The sequence below is a fragment of the Nicotiana tomentosiformis genome, chromosome 1 (assembly GCF_000390325.3).
Source record: "Nicotiana tomentosiformis chromosome 1, ASM39032v3, whole genome shotgun sequence".
Lineage (NCBI taxonomy): Eukaryota > Viridiplantae > Streptophyta > Magnoliopsida > Solanales > Solanaceae > Nicotiana > Nicotiana tomentosiformis.
This window is the reverse complement of record NC_090812.1, coordinates 50152205-50161194: the sequence shown is the minus strand read 5'-3', so window position 1 is coordinate 50161194 and position 8990 is coordinate 50152205. Positions and strand designations below refer to the sequence as shown.

The window sequence follows — 8990 nt, the reverse complement described above, 5'->3', positions numbered from 1 at the left end:
GACATTTAAGAAAATGAAAGATGAAAAGACATCAATTTTCATGATATTTCGTTTTCCCAGAACTATTCATTTTCTTGAACTATACCTTTTTATAACCAACCATATGCCATAGTATATCTACTGGTTGAAGGCTTGTATTTGATTCATTAGATGTAAGGAAACTAAAGGCAGAAGTGAAGTTTCTATTATGCACTCTTCCTGAAACTCCGAGAACTACTGCTCACTGAATTAAAGTTGCACATCTGATCAAATGGCATGAGGTATGTATTGAACTTCACACCCCTTGGTTGTCAAGATATCTAAACCAATTGCTATGTTGTTCACTCCAAAAGTTTTATGCAGGCTCGTAGTGAAAGAATTTGACTTGGTACTTTTCGTAGCGTCTATTCTTAAGAAGATATCAGTCTTTTCTGTTATTTAATGACTGCCCCATAATTACTTTTCTTCTGCTTTGTACTTCCTAAAGTAGCAAAGTACTACATTCTTTTGCTTTTTCACTACTTTAAGTAGGATTTTAATTGCTGCATTGTAATTACTCTTTCGGTATTATTGATGGAACGAGATAATCTATATGCCTATCCTATTTATACTCCATCAAGCATCAGTTATCAATATAAGTTGAACTCTTATTCTAAGGGCAGCATGTTTATTGAAATAGAAAAAGAAGGAAAAACGAAGAGGAAAGAGAGAGAGTCAGAGAAAAAAAGTTGTACCAGGAAAGGTAAAATTTACACTTTTTTCACATGCGGGAACTAATACGTGAACATCAGGTTAAAGATTGCAACATATTTACCCTGTTGCTAAGAAATGGATTTATGGGCAGTCACACATTTGGAGAAAATTATTGTGGACTAAGCATTACTATGAAGTGTGAACCATTGATACTGTGGAAACTAGAACAAGGTAATCTTGAATAATCTTTCCTTTTGTGGGACAAATGGTCTGGCCTTGGACCTATATCAAAGCTGGTTACCCAGGTCAACACTTCTAGAAGAAACACACAAATAATCATAACGAACAATATAAGGGATGTTCAACTGTCATAACATAGATAAGTGCAAAAATATATCTGAAAATCAACATCAAAGTGCGAAAACACTACATTAACCCCAAGAACCGGTAGTGTAAGTCTTGAGCTACTAAATGGAATACATTTAAAACATAAAACAACTTGGAACATATAAAAAATATAACCCTATTTGGATTGCTCGCCAAAACTGGTTATTTTTACATTTAAAACAACTTGGAACATTCTCATGCAAACTCGTAATTCTACTTCTTGTGTTCACTAGACACACTTAGACAATAGTATGAGTGTTTGATAGGTCACAACAGTTTTTAGGTTTTGGACAGAGGACGATAGTTGCACCAAAGCGACGACGGGACTGAGACAAAGTCACGGATGCGGGATAAAGACTTAGACGAGAAATATGAGAGGATAATGACTTATTTAATGATTCCAGTGATGTTTCCCAATTTGGACTGCTCACCGAACTGCTTTTTTACATGTGAATCAGCTTGGAATATTCTCATGCAAACTCAGAATTCTGCACTCACTTGTGTTAAAATATGGCACAATAGAATTTCCTTTAAAGCACCTTTTTTCATGTACAGGGTTACTTGAGCACAAGCTTTCCATCGAAGATATTCACAGAAAAATTGATGTGCATGGTCCATCTAGATGCTTCTGTTGTAATGAATACTCTGAAGAAACCTTCAATCGTTTATTTTGCATTGGTGAACTTGCAACTAAAGTCTATACTTATTTTTGCAAAAGTGCAGGTTTCACTTTTAATGCCTCATACTACTAGAAACATGTTCATGCATTTGTGGCAGTAACGCAAAAATTAAGCTGTAATCTTTCATTTTTCAATGCTTGCCTTCTGTCGTATGTTGGGAATTGGGAGATGCAATCATACAAATGCACCTAGAGATTTGATGCCATCAGAACATCTTTTTGAAGAGTCACTGAACAGTGCAATTATCTTATGAAGCTCATGATCAATGCTCAGTTTCCTACATTCTCTTCCTCTGCCACATGATTGGAGCTTTGTGATTTTGCTGACAGAGAGAAGCACCAGCTGAATACCACTGTTAAATGCGAAAATAGTATTGGGTCATCTTCCAATTCAACCTGTAACTCATATAAGATGTCTGCTTTCGGCTTTATTTTTAGTAAAAGTGCTGTTAAGCTCATGTCGCTCTTGCTCTGCTATGGATCCTCCGGATGCCAATCAATAAATTACTTCATTAAAAGAAAATCTTAGATAGATGTTGGTTAACTGGATTAAATGATCTTTACTCTACTTTGGTATGTGACTCCTTTTTTACTGTGATTCCAACCTGAACCCCCACCATTACTTGGTAGTTTATAATAAAAAATGCAATACTTTATGTTGCAGTTATAATAATCAACATCCATGTATTGGTTCATGTAGCTTTATTACCGCCTAAAAAAGGGATGATTGGATTGGGAAGAGTAGAGTTTGTAGGATGTGTAACTGAAAGGAAAAAATAGTTGATTAGTTTAGGCATGTTATATTGGATTAGAACTCTATCATTTAAAATCTACTTAAATATGTGATGTCTTATATTATATATTTATTTTTATATTATAATTTTTTTTAATTCTTATCTATATTAATTAAATTTAAAAAAAGATCATGTTTGACCGCGCGAAGCGGGAACAAATTAACTAGTTTTAAATAATATGAGACCACCAAGGCCTCCCAAAAGATTTTGACAGAAGAAGATTCCAACAAACAAACCTTTGTATAAGCCGGTTATCATCTACGTAACCGCAAACTTGCTTTCTTCAAGAAGAGTGAAGCGAAGTCCCTCCTCGAAAGGAAAGAGGGACGAGCGGAACGGCTTCGGTATCGGTAAGCATTCCCCCGCCGGGCTAAGTTTGGGCTTTCCAGTCTCGTTCCCTTTAATTGCACGAGATAAGAAAAACGAGATATCAAGCGGGAAGGTAATAACGGTGAGGGAAAGGCAAGTAGTTAGAAGCAGGAAGCATAGGAAAGAGCAGGAAGGTGAGGTATTGTCTCTGAAATTTGCCATCTCTTCGGGCTGCAAAAAAAAAGGTCATCAAAGTCCAAATCAAGAATATTAGAATAGGCACAAAGGTCTAAATGAATGAAATGGCCTCCGATAGTCGGGCCACATTGAGAGTAATCTCTCCGATAGTCGGGTCATTTTGAGAGTAATCTCTCCGATAGTCGAGGCACATTGAATGTAATCTCTCTGATAGTCGGGGCACATTGAGAGTAATCTCTCTGATAGTCGGGGCACATTGAGAGTAGTCTTTACGATAGTCAGGTCATTTTGAGAGTAATCTCTCCGATAGTTGGGTCATTTTGAGAGTAATCTCTCCGATAGTCGGGTCATTTTGAGAGTAATCTCTCCGATAGTCGAGCCACACTGAGAGTAATCTCTCTGATAGTCGAGCCACATTGAGAGTAATCTCTTCGATAGTCGGGTCATTTTAAGAGTAATATCTCCGATAGTCGGGGCACATTGAGAGTAATCTCTCTGATAGTCAGGTCATTTTGAGAGTAATCTCTCTGATAGTTGAGCCACATTGAGATTAATCTCTCCGATAGTTTGGTCATTTTGAGAGTAATCTCTTCGAGTATGGGATCCGTACCGGATATGGTCAAATAATTTTGGGTACTTTGACCACGACGGACGGAAAAATTTCGAGACGAGATACAATTTGATTCCCGAAATCAGAACCAAAACTAGGGTAAATTTGAAGAAAGTCGCGTACATTATCTAGTAAATCAATCATTTACTTATCTACAACTTGAGAATAAAAAAGAAATTCACACTTTACAAGCAATACGTAAGTATTCCACAAAATTTATCATAATTTAGAGATATTTTTATATTTTTTAAAATTATTTTAGCCGGATCCCCGCACATGTATCCGTGCTAGGATCCATATCCCCGAATCTTAGAATTTATATCTCGAAGGATCCGACCTCTAGATCCGAACTCGTGTCGGACACCCCTACCCGTGTCCGAGCAACTTAGGTCAGGCAACTTAATAACCAATACTTCATGTAAGTAATAATAAGCTATAATATTTTCATCTCCCAAGACCTCTTATATAAATTAAATAGTCAACAGCAGTTCATTCATGTCTACTACTTAGATGCGGTCAACTACCTGATGCCCTGCGTTGCCGATGTACAAAATGATGCATAGGCATCAATTAGGAAATAAACAAGACATTGAATTATGTAATTCAAATCCCATGAATTCTTTCACTACTACCTTGGAACAAATAGTGAATAGGACCTTGGACTACCATCTCATAATTGCATACTCAGAAGATCAGTTAGACCCAAAGGGAAAGACTACTAGTAAGCACGCCCACACATCTGTAAATTTTGACCCAAATTATGATACCTATTACGGGCACTATAAACCAAAAAAATATAATGGGATTTGTGATATGTAATGAAGGTAATACAATGTAACTCCTATGTCAATCAGCGAATGAACAAATGAATCAAATTTTAAGATCACCCATTTTATGCATCTAGAAACTAATACTCCATCCCAATTTATGTGGTGGTGTTTGACTTACCGCGGTTAAAGAAATAAAGAAAAAATTTTGAAATTTGTGGTCTAAAACAAGCTATAGATATTTGTGTGGTTATAATTCATCTCATTAACGATAAAGTAGAAAGTTTAAAGTTAAATTGTTTCTACCTAAGGTAGTATGACATTCTTGTTAGGACAGACTAAAAAGGAAAATATGACATATAAATCAGGACAAGGGGAATATCACCGAGAATACACAAGATCTGATAGTACTTGTAACATAAAATAGGAGTCTAATGCATGTAGTAGAACTCTTAGGAGTAAGTTTGACATAAAACCATGTAAAGTCAAAACACATGCCAACTTCCAAAAGGTTGCCTTTGGAACTGAAATCACCCACATAAATGACATGGAAAGCAATTTTCTTACCCGAGTTACAATGACAAGTTTCTCAATAGCCTCATCATTAACATCCATCTAATCATCTTCCTCGTCAACTCTTCATAGAGCAAGACCACCGAGATGTTAAAATATTGAGAGTAATTTTTCTGATAGTCAGGTCATTTTGAGAGTAATTTCTTCAATAGTCGAGCTATATTGAGAGTAATCTCTCCGATAATTGGGTCATTTTGAGAGTAATCTCTCCGATAGTCGGGCAATCTCACCGATAGTCTGGTCATTTTGAGGTAATCTCTCTGATAGTCGAGTCACATTGAGATTAATCTCTCCGATAGTCGGGTCATCTTGAGATTAATCTCTCCGATAGTCGGGTCATCTTGAGAGTAATCTCTCTGATAGTCGGGTCATCTTGAGAGTAATCTCTCCGATATTCGAACAAGGATGAGTACCCATCCCCACACACCCCAAGATCGTCTTTTTCATGCATGGATTATCTCGTTAAACAAGAACACATCCTTATTGTTTGACCTACAAAAAATCAAAAAGGATTATAAAGGAAGAAAAGCACAAGGAAAAAAAAATTACATTCGCGTTAATGCTTCGGATTCTACAAAATTAATCCCAAATGGCTTGCAAAACATGATACTCAACAAATACGAGCACGCGGGTTTATATAGATGGCAAAAGAGAACATTGAGAAGCCTATTTCTCGATGTGGGAACGAGTACTAGGCGGCAGCAGCAATTTGACTCCAACATGGAATTGGATGAATGTCAGACTTCGAAACAGATTCAAATAGGAATGATCAGCTTCAAGTCTGTACGAAACACATGGAATCTGATTTAATAAGGAACAACAAATTCAAGGGAATGTTTTTAATTCCTACGTGTACTATGATAAAGAAATTGAGTACTTTGACTTCAATAACAACTCTAAGAAGATTTTCCTTTTTGAAAAGTGCTATGAAGTTATCTTACACTTTAACGTGTAGTAACAAGAAAAAAAGGTCATACATGTCATCACTATCTTAGATGAATCATATGTAGTATTCAATACTCCAATCCATGAAGATCATTATTTAATAAGCCAATGTCAAACATTTTCATGGCCGTGGGGACTAATCCTTAAGTTCCGAAAAGCCGGAGAAGTATTTTCTTACCATTAATTCATGTCTTGTCTTCAAAACTTTAAAAGACGCTGACAAGTCTTGAAGTAGGGGCATTTGTAAGCGTTTAAATTTTATCGAATTTAAATCGATAAAATAACATGGACTATATTTTAATATGTTAGTCCAAATAAATATTTTAGGCTAGTATAATTGGATTAATTATATAAGTCCAATATAATTGGGCTACAAATGATGAGCCCACTTCATCAGGCCCAAGATATTATCTTCCTAGAAGCCCAATTTGGTGCCACGCGTGAAATGACATGGCACGCCAAGTCAAACGGAAGAGCCAATAGGATCGGGCCGCATGTCAAAATGACAAGGCATGCCAAGTCAAATTAAATGGCCAATGAAACTGTGCCACATGTACAAGCCAATCAAATGCGGCCTTGTCGCTCTTCAATTTGATTGGTTGGAAAGAGTTTATTCTCATCATAACTTTTCCCTTCCACAACTATAAATAGGGGTCTTCATAACCCAGAAAAGATACCAGAAGTTATAAGAAGAAGCAAGAGAGAGCTCGTGGATCAAACGCCGCAAATTTCTCTACAAGTTTCAAGCTTCAAGCAATCAACTTCAAGTTCAAGAAATCAAGATCAAGTTCAAGAGCGAAGAACTTCAAGCTCAAGAAATCAAGTTCAAGCTCAAGAACGAAGAACAAGTCAAGATTCAACCGTCCTCCATACTTAAGGGCTTACCTGTGCCAAGCACACTTAGTAGCGAAGGAAAAATTTCGCAATCACGGGATCAATCTCTCCGCTCAAAGAAAATACACCCAAAGTAAAGGTAAATGTATATAAATATGTAAATCATTCCCTGTGAAGGGTCAGTCGCTCCGATAGCTCGCACAAGCCTCGCAATTGCAAAGTAGGCATGGGAGGTCAAATGTCGCAAATGCGACTTTCCACTTTGCATTTGTGAAGACAATAGAGGCCTGGGTTGGGTCGCATTTGCGACCATTTGGTCACTTTTGCGAAGAAAGTCAGCTTTGCAATCGCGAATCTTTTTTCGCAATTGCGACATCTGAAGAGGCTGTCAGGGTTCGCAATTACGATCCCTGTTCAACAATTGTGAAGGTTCGCAAATGCGAACTCAATGTCACATTTGCGATATCTGCAGCTGATCAAAAGGGCAGGAGAAGGGCTCAGCCCAGAGCCCGAACAGCATCCCCAGTAGTGGAGCCTCAGGTAGAGTTTGACGAGGAGGTTCCAGCCTAGACTGTTCCTTTATGGGCAAAAATTTGAGTAGAACCTTCTTACCTACCATATATGTAACATCACGAGCCTTCCTGTCAGCATAACTCTTCTTCCTGGACTCCGCTGTATGAAGTCGCTCCTGCATTAACTTCACCTTCTCTAGAGCATCACGGACCGCCCTTCCACGTCCTGCGTCGTGCCATGGCCATATTCTGCCACGTCCGACGTCGGGCCATGGCCACGTCCGACCACGCCCTGCCATGTCCTGCCATGTCTTGGTCCTGGCACGGCCATGTCCTGCCACGTTCGACGCCGGACCATGGCCACGCCCTGCCATGTCCTGCATCCTGCCATATATGTTTAGGGATCTTTTAAGCGCAGAGGCATAGCTATTGCGGGGACTTACGATGAGCTGCATTCCATGTTACGAATCTGCAGCATACAAAGTCTCCATCAGTGTTATTTACATACTCATGTCTAATTTGTATTCCAGACAGATGTTGCATTTATCATATTTTCTAGTTGATGCTCATGCACTTGTGACACCGGGTTTTGGGGGTTCGGATGTCTGGACGCGTAGAAAATCACCCTATCGTCCTGCATCAACACAGCGCCGAGACCAATCCGCGATGCATCACAATATACAGTATAAGACCTCGAACCTGTAGGCAATACCAATACTAGGGTTGTATTCAAAGTTGTCATGGTGCGACATCGTGCCATGGCGACGCCCTGCCGCTCCCTGCCATGTCCTGCATCGTGCCATGGCCATGTCCTGTCATGTCATGTCCTGCCACACTTTCCAACTATTGGTTTTTGACTAGCAGGTCATATATACATAGGCATATATGTATTAACAACATACCTAGTATTATCACACACCGTGGGGTCTGGGGAGGGTAGTGTGTACGCAGACCTTACCCCTACTTAAGCATATATGTATCATAGTTTAATATAAAATATATTTTCCACCCTTCTAAAAAACAAATAAAAAAATATGCCTTCCACCATACCCTCTTACGTTCTTCTCATTAACTCCGTGTGCTACTCCATTATGTATATTGCAATTTGACTAGGCATGGAGTTTAAAGCTGACTTAGGGTTGTGCTATATATTGGTATGAGTAAAATAAAATATAAAATAATAGTTAAGCAAGTGTGATATCAAAAACACCATAATATTGTTTTAAATTAAATTTACTAGTCAGAATTGAATTCTTAAAAGAAGTGAGAGTTGTATCTTTTAACTATTTTCATACACACCACCAAATTTTAACATCTCTAGATCAATTTAGCTCTAGTACAAGATGAAATAGCAGACGTGATGGCTTCAGTTCCCTTTTCTTTTTGAGATAAGATATGTGGTGGCTTCATTTCCTCTACCTGTATCTTGACATGCATCTTGTTATAATAAAACTAGCCACAAATTTTCAAAAGTTGGTTCTTGGTAATTTATTTTATTCCTCTTAAATTTCTTTGACAATTTAGTTTTTGTGTTCAAGGCTCAATTTTTTTATTTATTTATATTCACATTGATATTCGTACCTAGATGTTTAAATATTGGACTGATACGGGTCTAAATACATAGTTAGTGAGAAATTACATAGCCTGCCTCAATTAACTTGAGATTGATGCGTATTTGTTGTTTGTATGTACATTCAAATTGACTTTTCT

General features: G+C 37.8%; 1 long non-coding RNA gene across 3 annotated transcripts in view; it reads left to right on the top strand.

Annotated features, from left to right (window-relative positions):
• The window catches only part of LOC108944181 (uncharacterized), a 2211-nt gene extending 442 nt beyond the window's left edge, over window positions 1-1769 (top strand). Inside the window, exons 2-4 of one of the 3 annotated variants that reach the window (XR_011410432.1) lie at window positions 151-260; window positions 1326-1508; window positions 1615-1767. This is a non-coding gene — a long non-coding RNA (uncharacterized lncRNA). Of the gene's footprint in view, window positions 1-150; window positions 261-1325; window positions 1509-1614 lie in introns of all 3 variants that reach the window. The other 2 variants (XR_011410431.1, XR_011410425.1) reach the window with 2 other exon arrangements.
• The last annotated feature ends 7221 nt before the right edge of the window (window positions 1770-8990 follow it).